The sequence below is a fragment of the Ursus maritimus genome, unplaced genomic scaffold (assembly GCF_017311325.1).
Source record: "Ursus maritimus isolate PB19 unplaced genomic scaffold, ASM1731132v1 scaffold_1, whole genome shotgun sequence".
Lineage (NCBI taxonomy): Eukaryota > Metazoa > Chordata > Mammalia > Carnivora > Ursidae > Ursus > Ursus maritimus.
In genome coordinates, this window is record NW_024423343.1 from 42,807,272 (window position 1) to 42,827,667 (window position 20,396).

The following is a 20,396-nucleotide window of genomic DNA, read 5'->3' on the forward strand; positions in this document are numbered from 1 at the left end:
GATCATGGATCAGGGTGTGGTAAAAACCCAGAAACTGTGTTCCTCCCTTCATGGGTCAGACATCTGGCAAACATCCTGGGGTCGGATCTGTGGCCAAAATCCACGGTGGAGAGCTGATCCATTCCCATAAAGGAGATTTGACTCGCTGGCAGCTGGTGATTTTCCTTTGTGGAATGGGTGTTCCTGGCACTCCATAAAGTCCCGCCTTGCTCCTCACTCTTTTCTCTCCCCCCGTGCTCCACACCCTACTGCACACACCCTCCCACTCCTACATCAATAAAACCCCTCCCTAACGTGCACTGTGCACACACACATGCCCCCACAGCTTCCTCTGCAGACACACCCACATCTCTGAGACACACACCCAGGCAGCAAGACTTTCCGTCTCAGGCCCTCATCCTTACTTCTACACAGACCTTCCCCACACCTGAGCACCCTATCTCCCACCTGACTCCCTCTTCGTCTCATCGCTCCTCTGTTTTCCTCGCTTTCCTGATTTTCCTTCACCTCATCCCAGCTCACGCGGCTTTGCTGCCTGGGCCTGGGAATGCTGGCGCTGTAATCTCGTTCTGCACATTTGTAATCTGGAGCTGTCACAAGCAGGAAAGGCAGCCTGCATGTGCCTGCCTGTTCTCTCACAGCCAGGCTAAGACAGAGGATGGGAAGAAGCTGGCAGCACGTCCTATTTCTGGAAACAACAAAAACTCTTGTTTTCCCTCTTCAAATCCCTGAAGGAGCCAGTGCAGCCTCTAGAGTAGTCACCACCATTCCTCCCTGCCTCTAACTCTGTTGCAGGTTTTCCTGTCCTTTCTGTAGAGGCTCTTCCAGCCCGGATGCCTGTGGTGGCATCCCTCACATCCTGTTCATGGGGGCAAGTTGCCTTGGGGCTAGAGGACCCCACAGACCCACAGATGATATAGAAGACTATAAAAGAGGAGAATGAGATTGATTCCATTTAACCAGAACCGTCGATAATTTAAATATATGTTAATCACCTGGATCTACCTACAGATATAACATTGAAAAAAATGCTGAATCAATGAAATATAGAACAGATGAATTTATAGTCTTTCCATGCTGCGCAGTTCCTGAGAGCTTCACTAGGATTTAAAAGTGTTCTTCCTGGGCAAATGATTTGCCCTGTTGCCTGAGTTTCTTCTTTTTCCTTGGGGAGGTGAATTTTCCTCTAAATAAATAGCTAAATAAATGTTATGAACAATGGGGGTCCTTTATTCCTTCCATTCTAAGAACACATGAATTCTTAACAACAGCTGCTGTTTACATGAACTAAATATTAAGCATAGCCTACCACATTGCGTTGGACCTTAAGTAAGCAAGTAAGATTGATACCGTTTTTGTCCACTGAAAATGTACCATCTCAAGAAAGATTATATCAGTGGGACAAAAAAAATATGTGAATAAATAGCCAGAAACAGCTCTGATTACTTTTTTTCTAGTTAAAAACAAAACAAGAAAATCAGTGAGTCCCTGCTTTCCAAAGAATAAAGTCCTAACATATAAATTTGATGTTCAAGAAGCTACCAGTTTGAGTCCTATGCTCCTTTTCATCTCTGTCTCCCATTTTCCCCACAATAAAGTGGTCTACACTCTGGACTTGCCGACACACAGACACACTGTGTGCTTTCCCTCACGGTCTCACGGCCAGGACTCCTGTCATTTCTATATTGTATCCCTCCTAGTTCCTAGCCATAATTCTGCAGTTGCTGAATAAACAGTTGCTGAAGGTAAGCTTCGCGAGAGTAGGGCAGTTGTAATTTGGGCAAAACTAGAATTTGCAAAGCTCACAAAGAAAAGGTATATCGTATCCTCTTTGCTGATAAAGTGCCTGCTTTGTCCTTATATGAAGCCATCACCCTTTAAGCGTTCTTGTTCATCAGCACTGGTTTTTGCATTGCCGTTCCTGCCCAACGGTGTTAATATCGTTCATGTCTCTGGGATGTGCCTATTCAGACTCGCATGTCCAGGCTTCACCTCTATCTTTAGACTGGGTTTTACCAGAGACTAAGAGGTTGCTAACACCACCCGTATCCAAAACACAAAAAACAAGTCAGCACAGCACAAGTAGAGACTAATATCAGTCCCCCCGCCCCCCCAAAAAACCTAGTTAATTCACCCTCATTTCAGTATGTTGAAGAAATACCGTCTTCAGGGGTGTATAAGCGTTTACATGTTTCGTTCATTTCTTCCCTCCTAAGGAATAACTCCCATCTCCCACCGTCTTAATGTTTAGCTGCCTTTTGTTGCTTCCTGTTTTATTTAACGACAGTAAAATGTATTAGCATCAGGACAGCTTTCCATCAACAAACCTTGGAAGTTGGTGCTAGTTCTAAAAATCATTGTGTTCAGCCTTCTGAGTCAAGTAGTTTAAGAGTCTCATGGTAATTTAAATACAACCTGATTCAACGAGTTGTCGATCATTTTCCATGGCAATGAGCATTATAAAAAGTAAATCACATATTCCTTATAGTAATTGAGACTATAAGTCACTAAAATTCACAAATGATCCTTAATACTCTTTTTAACCATTAATTGCAAATTTTGCCTTTTTCCTAACCAGGGTCATATAAGAGAGCAATTTTAATTTAACCTTATTTGACCATTTTATATAAAGATTTAACAAGCTGTGAATGACTCATAAGAGAATGGTGAGAGAGAAGAAAAACTTTTGAAAGCTCCACAAACTGGGTAAATCAAGTCATGAACAGATGAAAGCTTAAAAAAAGTAACTTTTATTTTTTTAATCTTGAGTATTTCATTGCAAGGGAATTCTAAGTTTAGTTCAGTAAAGCAAAAAGTTTTTAGAAAAAAAAATTAGTTTATTAGACCAGAACCTTCAGAATTTGAGCTTTGAATTAAAAATAATTGAGCAAAGAGCTTTGCTGAGTTGGGAGTGGGGCAGGGGAAGGTGGGTGGGTGTGGAGAAGGACCATTTGTTGGGGCTAGTGGGAAACTGACATTCAGGGAAATATTGTAAAAAGATGCAGAGCTCAGAAAGTAAATTAGTAGTTGCCTAGGGCTGGACGGTGGAGTGAGGGGTGGATGGGAACTTTGGAGTGATGGCTAAGCGGTGTGGGATTTCTTTTTGAAGTAATGAAAATATTTCAAAATTGATTGGGGCGATGGATACTCATCTCTGTGAATATGCTAAAAGCCACTGAATTGTAACTTTACATGGTCGAACTGTGTGGTATGTGTGTTAAATCTTAAGCTGTTGAAAGAGAGACAGAGTCCGTAAATGTTGGGTTCATCTAATCTAACTCATTCTAATCTGACTCATTCCATTCCAATTTTAAAGCCATTTTTTCCTTTCATAAGCACATAAATTGTAACTGCTCTCAGGCATATTCAAGCCAAGAAAAATGTAAAAGGTACTGGGGTTCAGGAGGTTTCTTCTGGGGAGCAAGCAGGGGCTTGAATAGCAAGCTACTGAAACTTTGACTCAATTTCTGGTTCTCTTGCAATAAGTTTAAGAAAACAGAGGTTTTGTTGCAGGAATAAATGCAAAGTTCATAAACAAAGATTATAGAGAAACACACAACACTGTAAATAATAATAATAATAATAATAATAATAATAATAATAAAATAATGCCAAAAAATTCCAGAGACAAGGGAAAAAAGATAAAAATGGTAATAAATACACTGGATTTGAATCCCAGCTCTGCAACTTTCTAGCTGGATGATGTTAGGTAAAACACTAGCCATTGCTAACTTTTTCTCCTTTTTATATGGGGGCTTTTATAAATTGCAGGGTTGTTCTGAAGATTAGAGATAGTGTATACCAATGCCTGGCATATGGAGGCACTGGATCAATGGTAGTAATTATTATTGTAAAGGACATATTGAGGCTCTTTCATAGGTCCAACATCTTAAGCTTATTATTTTATTAATTCTAAGTAAATCTGCAGTAGTCAGAATAGACTACGTTACATGGCAATAACAGACAATCCCAAAATCTCAGTGGCTTAAAAAAAACAACAAAGATTTATCTTTTACTCAATTTACATACCCATCACAGGTTGGCTGGGCGCCCTTCTCTATGCCATGCTTATTCTAAAGAGCTAGTATGATCCAAAGTACTTCTGATCACATGGCAAAGAGAAAAAAGAATGTGGCAAACCACAGATGGCCTTGAAACGCACACCTGGTGGGATGCCTGGGTGGTGCAGTGGGTTAAGCATCTGACTCTTGGTTTCTGCTCAGGTCACGATCTCAGGGTTGTGAGATGGAGCCCCACATCGGGCTCAGAACTCAGCTTGGAGTCGGCTTGAGATTCTCTTTCCTTCTTCCTCTGCCCCTCCTGCTTGTGCTTGTACTCTATCTCTCTTTCTCTCTAAAATCAATAAATAAATCTTTAAAAAAAATGTTTGCCTGGAGATGGCACATGTGACTTTTGCTTCCATATCACTGACTAAAGAAAGTCACATAGCATGGCACCTGGCTGGCTCAGTCGTTAAGCGTCTGCCTTCGGCTCAGGGTGTGGTCCCAGGGTTCTGGGATCGAGTCCCACATTGGGCTCCCTGCTCTGCTGGGAGCCTGCTTCTTCCTCTCCCACTCCCCCTGCTTGTGTTCCCTCTCTCACTGGCTGTCTCTCTCTCTGTCAAATAAATAAATAAAATCTTAAAAAAAAAAAAAAAAGTCGCATAGCCGTATCTATCTTCAAGGCAGCAGGGAATTATATTTTTCACATGTGCACAGAAGATGATAAGACAGAGCGTCAATAGCCTTAATGATTGCCACACAATCTTAGAAGGGATATATTTTTATCCTCAATTTTAAAATAAGGAATCTGAGGCACAGGGAATGTAAGTACTTGCCTACAGCTAAATGGCTAGGAAGTGGCAGGGTAAGAGATTCAAACCCAAGTCTTGTGGCTCCTATCTTTCCAACCAGACCCTGAACACTGAAAATATTCTACCTACAAGGATACAATATGTGAATATGTCTCTCTCCCCACGTTCATAGAAAAAAAAATGTGCATGTTTCCTTTGGGAACAAATTGGTACTGCCTTCTCAGAAACCAGTCTGGAATGAAAACATTAAGAATCATAAACTGTTCACACACTCTTTTGACCTGGTAATCCTAGTTCCGGGAATTCATCCTAAGGGAATCATCTCAAGCAAATGAAAAAATTATAGTCATGGAAAGAGCTATTGTGACATTGTTTATAACAGTGAGGAACTAGAAAGAATCTACATTTTCAATAATAGGAAGAGCTAAAGAATTTATTGATTACATTCAATAAATTACTATAAAACTTTTATAATTATGAAGATCACCTAGTGATGTAAAAAAAGCTTTTGATATAATGTTAAGTAAAAAACAAAATAAAATTTTTTTTACTATTTTGCCACTGTGTGATACATTTGTGTGGCAAAGACCACTAACACACTCCATCTTTGTTCTCTCCTTCCTTCTTTCAGTAATAGAACCCCACCTCTAGTTTCAGCCTGTCAGAGGGATACCCAGCTAAAGACCACGTTTCCCAGCCTCTCTTGAATCCAGGTATTGGCATATGAATAGGTTCTTGCCAATAAAATTCAGGAGGAGTGTATGCAGTTTCCCACTTTTACCCAGAAAAGTGCTGAGGTGCATGTTCTCCATGCCTTATTTATTTATTTATTTATTTATTTATTTATTTATTTATTTTTAAGTAGGCTCCACACCCAACATGGAGCCCAATGTAGAGCCCAACATGGGGCTTGAATTCACAACCCTGAGATCAAGAGTCAGATGCTTAGCCACCTGACCCAGGCACCCCCCCCCCACCATGCCTTATCTCCTCCCACTAGAAAGGAAATGGCAATCACTGAAGCAGTTGTCTTAGGACCAAAGATTAAAGCCATATGTTAATGGAAATGTGAATTTTTAATTTTTCTAAAACTTCCTTAATATATTTTTTATTAAAAAAAAGATGAGAAAGTGTTTTAACCTAGTTTTAATGCAACTAATGATCAAAACTTCACTTAAATATTGTTTTTATAAAGGGAAAATAGTTCCTCTCATATTTGTGGAAATGTTTGAGGAAAATGTGGGGGGAGAAATCAACCCAGAAAATAATAGGGATACACATGCAAACGATATTTTTACCCCAATCTGGGCAATTTATAATTTTAAGCAGCCAGAAATTATTAGAGAGCATGACTTGGAAGGACTATAGTTGGGCAAGGCTTGCTGCAGTGCTGGGAATAAGGATAGCAAGAATCTGTACAGGCCTGTGTCAATAGGAGACCATCTGACTGTGGGGCTGGTGGGGTGGGCTGTCATCAACACAGTCCACAAAAAGAAAGAAGTGGGAGAGGGGGAGGAGGAAAGAGACAAACCAGTTATGGTTCAATGTGATCAATATCTAACTCCTTTCTCTTTCCTTTTTTGTTTTTTAATATTTATTTATTTATTTGAGAGAGAGAGAGCACAAGCAGGAGGGGCAGAATCTCCAACAGACCCCATTCTCAGCCTGGAGCCTGATGCAGGGCTCGATCTCAGGATCCTGAGAGCATACCTGAGCTGAAACCAAGAGTTAGCTGCTTAACCAGCTGAGCTATAGAGATGCCCCTCCTTTCTCTTTCTTATTACTACTATGGAGCATAACATTTTATTAGCTCAAGTAAAGCACTATGGTTTCACTCTAGGAATCACCATTTTTAAGTACCTACAAATGCAAGACCAGAAAAATATTGCATACCTGGAAATTCTTAATAGAGAATCGGATTGTCATAGCTATGTCTGATTTTAAAGAAAAAGATTTTAATTTAAGTAAAAGATTTATTAATAGCTAGAATTTGTTGAGTACTTATGCCAGACACTACTCTAAGTACATTAGATGTATTAACTCAATCTTCCAAATTTCTGTTAGATAGGTACTATTATTTTTATCTCTATCTTATGGAAAAGAAAACTAAGGCACAGAACACTTAAGCAATTTTCTCAAGGTTACACAACTAATAAAGGGAAGCCAGGCAGTCTACTTCAGAATGTGCGCTTTTATCCCCAGCTACACTGTCTTAATCATGAATTATTAAATCCAGAAAAAATAAGTAATCAGGACTTCAAATAATGAAGTTGCTAATTGGTCTTCCTTAATGCTTATGTCAGCCTTTCTTGCAGTATATATTAAATAACTACTCGACAGATGGTTTTGTTTGAAATTAATTACATGGCAGTTACTAAAACATGTGAAGGCTGCTGTTTGCCTACCAAATAATCATTCTTCTCTAACTCATAAAACTCCTATTTTAAGCTCAACATATTCCGACTAGCTAAAAAGACCACAGTTTGCAACCTTGCTTGCAGCTATGTGCTCATGTGACTAGTTCCTCACAATGAGACCTAAATGGAAATAGGATGGTAACTTCTGAGAAGTCTCCTTAAAAGGAAAAGGGCACACCCTTCTTCTCCATCCTACTTTTTGGGGTGTGGATGTGCTCATTTGCAATCCCCGAGCTGAGACTCATGCCTTAACAGTATGAGACCAAAAGCTGAAAGCAGCCAGGTTTTTGATGATGATGACTCCACCTTCCTAGCCTTGGGCTAACTTTCTCCAGATTCTTTTTACAGGACAGAGTAATGATCTAATTGTTGAACTGACTATCTTAGGGTCTCTATTAAGTTATTTGTAGCTAAACTTAATAATCCAAACTTATACATAAACCTAATGTTATTTCCATTCAGATTTCGGGGGCATCAAAAAATCGTTTAAAGCCCTGTGAATTTAACTACTTCTTTTGTAAACTTAATAAGGAAGCAACTGAAAAAGACTTTACCTAAATGATATCCATCCTTACAATGGGTTTTTACGGCACCTGTTTAAGGCGGTGCTTCCCAACCCTTTTCATGACATGGCACTCAAAGAAAAATCATAATAATTGTACAGTACTATATGAAATAGTTAGGGTGCTGTTGGCCAGAGGTTACTGATCCAGGGAGCCTGCCTAATCCCAGAAATGCAAGGATCAATTTCTCAACCCCTCACTCCTAAACTACTCACGACAGCCCAGCTTTAATGTCATTCCACAATGGACAGATTGGTTCTGTTTACTATTAGATAAAATTTGAATCTGGAAGCCATTCAAAAATCATTAAAGCTTGAGAAAAGTGAAGTTGAGTAAACTATATATTGCACTTTATTGTTGAAATACTGGATGGATTTTAAGGTTAGTTGGATTACTCAGAGAACATTTCTTATTTCACTTAGGATCGTTTACATTTTTTTAGAGAGTGTGCAGGAGGGTGGGGGGACAGAGGGAAAGGGAGAGAGAGAATCTCACAACCCTGAGATCATGACCTGAGCCACAACCAAGAGTCAGAGGCTTAACCAACTAAGCCACCCAGGCTCCCCTTCACTTAGGATTTTTTAAAAATGACTTCATTATGCACATGTACCCTGAGTATTTCTTTCACATCCAAGGTGTAATGGAAGGGTCCTTGTGAGTACAGAAAAGAGAGGGGTTTCAAAGAATGAGCTGATACTGCTGAAAACCAGTGCCCTGGTTTTATCTTTAAGAGGAGAAAAGGGAATGTTTTTTTGATCATTTTCAATCTACTAGAGCTTACAAATTTATTTTCTCATGAATTCCTTACCCTTTGGAAGGAAGACATAAAAGATTTTAAAACTTAGGAATCTTTTTTTTATTTTAAGGTTTTATTTTATTATTTTTTTAATGATAATATTTTTTTATTATATTATGTTAGTCACCATACAGTACATCCCTGATTTTTGATGTAAAGTTCCATGATTCATTACTTATGTATAACACCCAGTGCACCATGCAATACGTGCCCTCCTTAATACACATCACCAGCCTATCCCATTCCCCCACCCCCCTCCCCTCTGAAGCCCTCAGTTTGTTTCCCAGAGTCCATAATCTCTCATGCTTCATTCCCCCTTCTGATTAACCCCCCTTTCTTTATCCCTTTTTTCTCCTATCGATCTTCCTACTTCTTATGTTCCATAAATGAGTGAAACCATATGATAATTGTCTTTCTCTGCTTGACTTATTTCACTTAGCATTATCTCCTCCAGTGCCGTCCACGTTGTAGCAAATGTTGAGAAATCGGTCTTTTTGATAACTGAGTAATATTCCATTGTATATATGGACCACATTTTCTTCTTTTTTTTTTTTAAAGATTTTATTTATTTGACAGAGACAGCCAGTGAGAGAGGGAACACAAGCAGGGGGAGTGAGAGAGGAAGAAGCAGACTCCCAGCAGAGGAGCCTGATGTGGGGCTCGATCCCAGAACGCCGGGATCACGCCCTGAGCCAAAGGCAGACGCTTAACGACTGAGCCACCCAGGCGCCCCTGGACCACATCTTCTTAATCCAGTCATCTGTTGAAGGGCATCTTGGCTCCTTCCATGATTTAGCTACTGTGGACAATGCTGCTATGAACACTGGGAATCTAATCAAGCAAGTAACAGAACCAAAATTCAAAACTCTTCCTAAGTGTCTACATGCCTAGATACATTCTTGCAAATTAATTGTTTTTATTTAAAATTTTTTTTCCATGTCACCTCCTCACAAGTCTACAAAATCAAATAGGGCTTACAGCGAAGATCAAATCCAGTGCCACTCCTCCAAAAGAAACCACTTTCAAGCTTTTCCCTTTAGCTTTTAAGGTGGTTGCCTCCATATCTCAAAAATAACATGCCTGTATTGTCATTTCTCTTTCTAAAATTATGTATAGTTTCATCTAAGTTATAAATGTACAGAGTTTTAATAGCTAAATATCTCTTCAAAGTCTACAGGAAAAAAAGCAGCCTCTTTCCCTGTCTAACCTACAGGATCTGATGTTATTTCCACTCCTAAAAGCAACCACACTCAGTGCTTTCAGCCATTTCATCTGGTATTTATCTCCACATTTCCACTGCTATTTCTTGATTTTTCAAAGTTCAATATATTATCTGTGAAATTTCTTGATTTTTCAAAGTTCAATATATTATCTGTGACTTCCTTCTAGGGAAGATACGGATTTAGTCCCTTAGACCTTCCTCTAATTCTCCTAATAAAGTTATTTCACATTGTTTTTCTCATATCACTGATCAGTTTTTACATGATTAAGATGATGAAAGTATTATTTAAGGCTAAAGCATGTAATGTACTGTGATTATATTGCTTCTCTGGGTACAAATTTGAATTCCTAGAATTGATGATTATCTCATTTTATTTGTATGCTTACTTTTCTATGTACCTGTCAAAAGTAATTCTTTAAGAAAACAATAATACTAATTCAAAAGTATAATATGCACCCCTATATTTTTTATTGCAGCCTTGTTTACAATAGCCAAATTGCAAAAGTAGCTGAAGTGTGTCCATCAATACATGAATGGATAAAGAAGATATGGTATACACTTTTATTCAACATAGTACTGGAAGCCCTAGCCACAGCAATCAGACAACAGAAAGAAGTAAAAGGGTTCCAATTAGTAAAGAAGTAAAACTTTCACAATTTGCAAATGAAATGATACTGTATATAGAAAACACTAAAGACTCCACCAAAAAACTACCAGAACTGTTAATGAGTTCAGTAAAGTCACAGGATACAAAATCAATGTACAGAAATCTGTTGCATTCCTAAACACCAATAATGAAGCAGCAGAAAGAGAAATTAAGAAAACAATCCCATTTACAATTGTACCCAAAATAATAAAATACCCAGAAATAAACTTAACCAAGGAGGTGAAAGAACTGTACTCTGAAAACTATAAAACAGATGAAAGAAGTTGAAGGTGACACAAAGAAATGGAAAGACATTCCATGCTCATGGATTAAAAGAACAAATATTTTTAAAATGTTTATACTACCTAAAGCAGTCTACATATTTAATGCATTCCTAATCAAAATACGAACAGCATTTTTCACAGAACTAGAAGAAACAATCCTAAAAGACCCCAAATAACCAAAGCAATCTTGAAATAGGAAAACGAAACTGGAGGCATCACAATTCCAGACTTCAAGTTGTATTACAAAGCTGTAGTAATTGAAACAGTATGGTACTGGCACAAAAATACACACATAGATCAATGGAACAGAACAGAAAACCCAGAAATAAAACCATAGTTATATGGTCGGTTAGTCTTCAACAGAGTTCGAGGAAGGAATATGCAGTGGGAACAAGTGGTGTTGGGAACACTGAACAGCTACATGCAAAAGAATGAAACTGGACCATTTTCTTGCATCATACACAAAAATAAATTCAAAATGGATTAAAGACCTAACTGTGAAACCTGAAACCATTACAATCCTGGAAGGGAGCACAGGCAGTAATGTCTCTGATGTTGCCTGTAGCAACATTTTTCTAGATATGTCTCCTAAGGTAAGGGAAATAAAAGCAAAAATAAACTATTGGGACTACCTCAGAATGAAAAGCTTCTGTCCAGTGAAGGAAACAATCAACAAAACTAAAGGCAACCTACTGAATGGGAAGAGATATTCACCAATGACATATCTGATTAAGAGTTAGTATCCAAAATATATAAAGAACTTATACAACTCAACACCCAAAAAAAACCAAATAATCTAATTAAAAAATGGGCAGAAGACATGACATTTCTCCAAAGAAGACATCCAGATGGCCAACAAACACATGAAAAGATGCACAATATCACCCATCATCAGGGAAATGCAAATCAAAACTACAAGATATCACCTCACACCTATCAGAATGGCTAACATCAACAACACAAGAGTCAACAGGTGTTGGCAAGGATGTAGAGAAAAAGAAACTCTCGTGCTCTGTTGGTGGGAAAGCAAACTGGTGCAGCCACTGTGGAAAACAGTATGGAGTTTCCTCAAAAAGTTAAAAATAGAACTACCTTACATTCCAGTAATTACACTACTGGGTATTTACCCAAAAATACAAAAGCACTAATTCAAAGAGATACCTGCACCCTTATGTTTATAGCAGCATTATTTACAACAGCCAAATTATGGAAGCAGCCCAAGTGTCCATTGATAGACAGATAAAGAAAGAATGAAATCTTGCCATTTACAGCAACATGGACGGAGCTAGAGAGTATTATGCTAAGCGAAATAAGTCAGTCAGAGAAAGACAAATACCATATGATTCCACTCATGTGGAATTTAAGAAACAAAACAAGGAAAGGACAATAAAACAGGGAGAGACAAACCAAGAAACAGGCTCTTGACTATAGAGAAAAAACTGATGGTTAGCAGAGGGCAGGTGGGAGAGATGGGTGAAAAAGGTGATGGGGATTAAAGAGTACATTTAGGGGCGCCTGGGTGGCTCAGTCGTTAAGCGTCTGCCTTTGGCTCAAGGCATGATCCCGGCATTCTGGGATCCAGCCCCACATCAGGCTCCTCCGCTGGGAGCCTGCTTCTTCCTCTCCCACTCCCCCTGCTTGTGTTCCCTCTCTCGCTGGCTGTCTCTCTCTGTGTCAAATAAATAAATAAAAATAAAATAAAAATAAAGAGTACATTTATCATGTGGATTCTCTTTTCATCTCAAGTCTGATGGATCCCCTATTTCTTAGACCTGATGTCTTTCTCTTTCTTGTTTTATCCCCTTATTTTTCTAGATCATCCCCTGAAGTAGCTTCCTACAAAAGATACACAAGAGGTAAGTTTCCTGAATTCTTCTGTATCTGAAAATGTGTTTATTCTGCCCTCACACTTTGGTAGTTTGGCTGGGTAATACATTGTAGGTTTAAAAAAATGATCCCTCATAATTCTTAAGACATTGCTCCATTGCTTTTTCCATTCCAACGTTGTAGTTGAGAAGTCTCATGCATACTGATTCCTACTTTACAGTCATTTGTTTTTCTTTTTCTGGAAGCTTTTGGGATTCTTTCTTTATTCCCAGTGGCTGACACTTCTCAATGATGTGCCTTTTTCATTTGTTGTGCTGAATACTTGTAGGCACTTTCAATCTTGAGACTTAAGCCTTGTAGTTCCAGGAAACTTCTGGTATAATTTTTTCTCTGTTTCTTTGTTTTCTGGAGGTACTTCTAGTCAGATATTGTACCTACTGGACTGAATCTCGAAATCTCGTATCTTTTCTTTCTCATTGTTCATCTACTCATTTTTTGGTTCTGTTTTCACTAAGTTTTCTTGACTTTATCTTCTGATTCTGCTATGGAATTTTTTTTTTAATTATTGCATTTTTAATTTCTAAGAGCCCTCTCCTGTTTTTTTTTTCTTAATTGTTCTTTTATCATAGCATTCTGCTTTTATTTTACATATAAAATCTTCTCATAACTTTTGAGGTTATAAATTAGCATGTAAAGAGTGTTGTTTCTATGCTCTACCATTTCCTCTTGTACTCTTTCTGATTTTCTTACTGAGTTCTCTCTTTTAGGTTAGAGGTTGCCTTACATGCCTGGTGGTCTTTTTTTGGGGGGGGTCCATTTATATTTAAGAATAGGGTGCTGAAAAGCTGATGCGGGACTCTGTGTGGGTGGATGGGGGTTACAGAGTGATGGGCTTCACTTTTGGATTGTGGAGAAAACATTTTGTTTCTTTTCTGAGTCAGTTTAGCTTTTCAAAAAACAACCCTCTAATTTCTTGCCAAGGGAAGTGACTTGTAAACATTTTTGACAGTAAGAAGTGATTTTCCATCACATCCCAGTCCACACACACATACATAAACATAAAGATAAAAAAAATTTCATGAAAAAAACATTTCCTTTTTCTACATGTAATGCACTCTGATCTTTCTACCTAGTCTACTGCACTTTCTTTTTTTTAATGTTTGTGACAGACCTTGTGATGTGCCATTCGGATGCCCCGCATTGAGGGACTGGTTGCCCAGCTGCTGGGAGTGCTGCTGAGGGGCAGTCTTCAGCTGTCAGCTCTCTCGGGGATTGCCTAAGTGCAGAGAGCTGCTGCGTCCACGGTCGCCCTTCCTGGGATGGCCACACCCAATGCGGGGGGATGTAATAATTTGCTAGGGCTGTCATAATAAAATACCACATACTGGGTGATTTAAACAACAGAAATTTATTTTTTCACGGTTCTGGGGGCTAGAAGTCCAAGGTTAAGGGCTCAGCAGATTGTTTTCTCCTGAGGCCTCTCTTCTTGCTTGCAGGTAGCCACCTTTTCATTGTGTCCTCATATAACCTTTTCTCTGCATGCCTACCCTTGGTGTTTCTTCCTCTTCTGATAAGAACACTAGTCACATTGGATTAGAGGTCTACCCTGAGGGCCTCATTTTAACTTGCTCACCCCTTTAAAGACCTTATCTCCAAATAAAGGATAAAGGGGATAAAGGCCTGGCCATCTTGGCCTGACTTGGGACAACTCTGAAGAGCCATTCTAGCTTAGTACTTCCCATGGGCTTGGCTGAAGAGGTCACTGGGCTTTGAGTCACAGTTCCACTCTTCCCTTGGTCTGATTCTTTTTCCTTCTTCAGGTATTTATCCGAAGGGCATGCCCTAATAAATATTCTGAATCCATAACTCAGTTTTAGAGTCTGTTTCCTGGCGAACCCAACCAATGGCAATGTTGGTTATGACCCATTAAACTGATTTCATAGTCCACTAATTGTAACTGATTTCATAACCCACAGTTTGAAAAACACTTGCCTAGGTGTTCGTTGCTTGATTAACAGTTCTCTGATTATGTGGCAGGGAAGAGAACACAGATAATCCAACCATTCCCAACGTAGGCTTCTAATTCATTTCAGTGTTTATCTCCATGCCATATCCATGTCTTCTATCAGGCCTGGTTTCTCTGATGCCCAGGCCTTTGCTACCGGAGTGTCTCCAGGAAACAAACCTTGTGTCTCCTCCTGGGAGATAGCCTGGGAGTAGCCTGGGTGCTGATTTTCTGTGCACGAGGGTGCAAAGTAGTTGACTGTTCCTTTTCAAGCTCTTAACTTATTTCCTGCTTTACGTGGCACACCTCACTCCCACTCTACCAAATCTGGTGACCCCCAAGTTCCGAGCCTCCTTCTGGTTCTTCAAGGCAAAATATCTTGCTTATCTTCAGTATGCCCCACTTTGCACACTTTAGATTGTAGCTTCCTCTCCCATTGGGCCAGTTAACCCTCCGTCATTCTCTTTCCATCAAATATCTGTCGACATCTCTCATCTATTCCTATCCCCTCTTCTGGCCTCTACCTAGAGGAGATAAATGCCTAGGTTCATTTACCATCTTTAGCTAGAAGCCAGCAACTAGAAACTTACTGGCAGTCGTATCACCACTGTGGCTGAAGGATGGACAGGGAGGTATTTGCTTTTTGCACCTTGCTTGCATCTTTTTATGCAAGGAGCTTTTTATGTAAGGAGCCTTGCTTTATGTGAGGATATGAAGTTAAATCATATAGAGCTGTAACGTAAAAGTCCTTAGGAGTCATGAAAAGCTCTGAGATTAAAAACGATACAAGAGAGAAAGTGATGAATACATAAGAGAACAGATACAGTGTTGTGAAAATTTAAAGGAGAGCATTGTTATATTCAAAATAAAGAGTAAATTAGTAGTGTATATAAAGTAGAATAGAATTGCCCCTAGATCTTAGTGATGACAAAAGAAATTACCAGGGACAGGAAGCAATTTTCCAGTCACGGACTGAGTGCCACTCTATGTCAGATATGGTGCTATACCTCAGAGAGATTCGTGGAGAAATGGTCCCAGCCTGCCTGTGAGGAGTTCACATCGATTACAATATTGAAAAAGCCAAATGACAAAACAAAACAAACCGTACCAACAAAAATTCAATTGCGCGCTCCTTAGTAAACCCACGATTAGGTTCATTTTTCTTATTAAAGAGTGGATTTGTGATATTGCAGAATAGATTCTGTTCACATCATGTAATATATAATCTGAACTCTATGGAAAGATGAAAATAGTTGTAATGAATGGAAGAAAATCCAGCATCTCTCTAATTCTTCATACTATAAATACTGAGAAGTTTCAGGAATGACTCTTTAATGCTGGAACTTAAGGCATAGCAACATCAGGGCGAGGATGACTTGGGGAAAGCCTTTCTGGTGGCCTTAAAAACACACATAAGTAGGAGCACCTGGGTGGCACAGTCAGTTGAGCATCTGACTCTAGGTTTTGGCTTCGGTCATGATCCCAGGGTTATGAGATTGAGCCCTGCACTGGGCTCTGTGCTGAGCATGGAGTCTGCTTGAGAGTCTCTCCCTCCCTCCCTCTCTGGCCCTCCCATGCGTGCTCTCTCTCCTCCCCTCTAAAATAAATCTTTAAACACAACACACTCACACAGAAGTAGCAGAGGCTGGCCTTTCTGCCTCCGCTAGAGCTAGTCCCACAGAGTGGGGAGTCCTTAGCAGGGTTTTGATGAGTGGGCTGGCCCTTATTTCTCATATTGGCTCTGGAAGAGCTCAGGCGTAATTCACAGCCAATTAATCTTGTCAGGGTGCCTATTGATTTCAGCTATAGCTCAGACACTGTCACTGCAAATAACCATCCCAAGGAGCCATTGTCTCATTGGTACACTCATTCACTTCAAAATGTGAATAAAATATTTTAATTTGGACAAAAGAGCATCTGTTTCCACTGAAAAAAGTTACAACACTGAAAGTGCACGTACATTTTGGTAGTTTTCAAAAATAGAAAATCCAATTATTGTATATGAGGGAGTTTTGAAAAAATAATCTAAGAATAAAAGAATTGTTTCTAAACTACTCATTTGTGGATAGAGCTTATTAATTAAAAAAACAAACCATAAGGGTCATTAGAAAAAGCATTCTTCTTCTCCCACCCCCAGGCTATTATTGTGGTTTGGCCGCTGAGCAGTGGGAGTATGAAAATGTCTACCTGGACGAAGGAGAGAAGGTGAGGGGGTGGATTTGTGGTGGAACAAAGGAGAGGGTGGGTGGTGGGCCCCAGGTCACTGAGCACTTGTGTGGGAAGAGGCTGGCCCCAGAGTCAGCAAGGAGTAGGAGGCCAGGTTTGTGTGGGTGATGAGGGGGCCACGAGGAGAAAACAAAGCCATTTCACAAATGTGAATGTCTTAGGAAAATATCCATAGGATGGTGAAAAGAGCATTAGAAAACAATTCATTAGCAATTCTAATTTTAAAAAGCAAAGCTTGCTGATAATGCCATCTTACAGGTCCTCATTTTGAATTTTAAAAATTATCCTTTTCAAAGAATGTCTCCGTTTATATGTAGCTTGAAGAGGGATCTCGGTGTTGCCTCCATTAATACAAGTGGCCCAAAGCAGAGCGGAGGAACCAGTTGAAGGTTCATGGTTGAGGTGAGCTTAAATTTTCCATCTAAAACAAGGCCGAAAACCCTAGGAAGAAAGGGATACTTTTCTTTCCTTATTTGTTAGCCAAAGGCATTTATGTTAAGTTTCTTTTAAAACTGCAGTTGGCATTTTTTCAACCTCTGCATTAAAGTCTGAAACTGAAGCACAGACTCATATAACATTAGGGTGAAGACAGAATCATAGAGCTCATCTTAGTGAGTTGCCAAGCCACGTTTATGGAATGAGCTAAACAGACTTGGCGGAGAACTGGGATGGGAGGTTGGTAACATTTGATCAATCAATCAATCAATCAGCAAACAAGTTGGGCTGAAAGGGCCCTGGCCCCGCCCACAGCAGCCACCAGAAATAAGTGTGGAATGTTTGTGACTCCACAGAGAGGCATATGGGCTGGCGGAGTGGGATACAGAGTAGTGAGCGGCCTTTCTGGTGCTGCAGTGCCTTTCTGTGGGTATCTGGTAGGAGGGCTGGAGACCGCTACTCCTTGGTATAACAATGTCAGCTTCCTCGCCCAGAATTCGCCTTATCAGACCAGAGCTTAGCTAAAGAGTTAGCATCCCATTTCTCTTGGTCTTTGCCTGTGTTTTCCGTTTGAGCTAATTCAGGTCTGCTGGGCTGGCTTCTTGCTGAATTTACCAAAGAGGGAAAGGACTGTTTGAATTTTCTCTTTTCGGTCAGCCCAGTGAATCCCAGTTCAAAGATTTCTTGTCTTTCTCTCTGTTTTACTGATATCCTTAATTACCCTTTAAAAACTAACTTTTCATGCAAAATTTTTTTATGTGTTGAGGACACCCAGTCAAGGGCAAGATGAAACAGGCGAGCAGCAATAACTACACAGTAAAATAAAAACTAAGATCCTCTTATTTTTTAAAAAATAAAGTTAGTAGTGATGAGGACACGGAATACACGTGAGGTTCAGTGGGGTAGAGTCCGGAGCCGACGACCAAGAAAGAATTCTTAAGGCGTCTTTGGTGCAAAAATGGTGGTTTATTGAAGCACGGAGACAGGACCCGTGGGCACAAAGACCTGCTGCTCCGGGGTTGTGAGAGGTGGCTGTTACATACCATGGGGTTGGGGGAGGTAAGAAAAAAGGGAGGTTGAGGAAATACTTTCATATGTTAAAGAAGACTCACAAGATACCAGAGGCCTTGCTATTGTCAAGTTAAGGTTGTTTTTCCCTCTAGCAAGGCATTAACATTAAGATGGTTGGGAACTTCCTGGTGCCTGCAGATTACAAGGACATTTAATTGTTCGGGAAGCTAGGTTATTGATAGAAATGCTTGTTCTTGTAAACTGCTAAGACGTTTGTAAACTGAGGGAGACTTAAGTCTTGCAGGATTGTGGTGTCTATAGGTTAACTATTTCTTTGTCCTTTAGGGCAGCCAGGAGTGCCTGAGGAATGTCAGTTACATCCCATGGTGGGGGGGCGGGGTTGCGGGATGTCAGTTTCTCCTTTGTCCTCAGCTGGCCGTCTGTTCCCTCATCAGTAGCATCCAAGACTAGGGGCCACTAAAATAAGACATCTATCTACAATATAATTAACTGAACTCATTATATTATGAGAACAGCTGTGATGTTATTCGTAATAATGGTAATTTGACATTCATTTTGCAGAATATTTACATGCCTGTATTTTATTTTTAAGAGATAGAGGTGCCTGGGTGGCTCAGTCGGTTAAGCGTCTGCCTTTGGCTCAGGTCATGATCCTGGGGTTCTGGGATCAAGTCCTGCATTGGGCTTCCAGCTCAGCAGAGAGCCTGTTTCTCTTCCACTGCCCTTCCCCCCCAGCTCATTCTCGTGCTCTCACTCTCTCTCTCAAATAAATAAAATCAAAAAAAAGAAAGAAAAGAAAAGAAAAGAAAAGGAAAGGAAAGAAGGAAAGAAACATATTTGGTGCTATGGGCTGAATTGTGTCCCTCCCCCCCAAATTCATATGTTGAAGTCCTAACCCTTAGTACCTCAAAATGTGACTGTATTTGGAGATAGGATCTTTAAAGCGTTAATTAAGTTACAGTGAGGTCTTATGGGTGGGCCCTAATTCAATCTTTTATTAGTCTCCTCAAAAGAAGAGATTAGGATCCAGACACATACAGGAGGAAGACCATGTGTAGACACAGGGAGAATCTGGCCATGTAAAAGTCAAGGAGATTTCTCCAAAGAAGACATCCAAATGGCCAACAGATACATGAAAAAAATGCTCAACATCACTCGGCATCCGGGAAATACAAATCAAAACCACAATGAGATACTACCTCACACCAGTTGGAATGGCTAAAATTAACAAGTCAGGAAACGACAGATGTTAGCGAGGATTCAGAGAAAGGGGAACCCTCCTACACTGTTGGTGGGAATGCAAGCTGGTGCAGCCACTCTGGAAAACAGTATGGAGGTTCCTCAAAAAGTTGAAAATAGAGCTACCCTGTGACCCAGCAATTGCACTACTGGGTATTTACTCCAAAGATACAAATGTAGTGATCCGAAGGGGCACCTGCACCCCAATGTTTATAGCAGCAATGTCCACAATAGCTAAACTATGGGAAGAGCCCGTATGTCCATCAACAGATGACTGGATAAAGAAGATGTGTGTGTGTACACCATGGAATATTACTCAGCCATCAAAAAATGAAATCTTGCCATTTGCAACAATGTGGAAGTAACTAGAGAGTATTATGCTGAGCGAAATAAGTCAATCAGAGAAAGACAATTATCATATGATCTCACTGATATGTGGAATTTAAGAAACAAAACAGAGGATCATAGGGGAAGAGACGAAAAAATAAAACAAGATGAAACCAGAGGGAGACAAACCATAAGAGACTCTTAATCACAGGAAACAGAGTTGCTGGAGCAGAGGGGAGTGGAGGGATAGGGTGACTAGGTGATGGACATAAAGGTGGGCATGTGATGTAATGAGCACTGCGTATTATATAAGACTGGTGAATCACAGACCTATACCTCTGAAACCAATAATACATTATATGTTAATTAATTGAATTTGAATTTAAGAAAAAAAAAAGTCAAGGAGAGAGGCCTCAGAGAAACCAACTCTGTTGACATTTGATCTTGGACTTCTAGCCTCTAGAACTGTGAGAAAATAAATTTCTGTGGTTTAAGCCACCCAGTCTATGGCAGCCCTAGCAATCTAGTACATATGGTCTTCATTCTGTGTTACATGTCACTTTC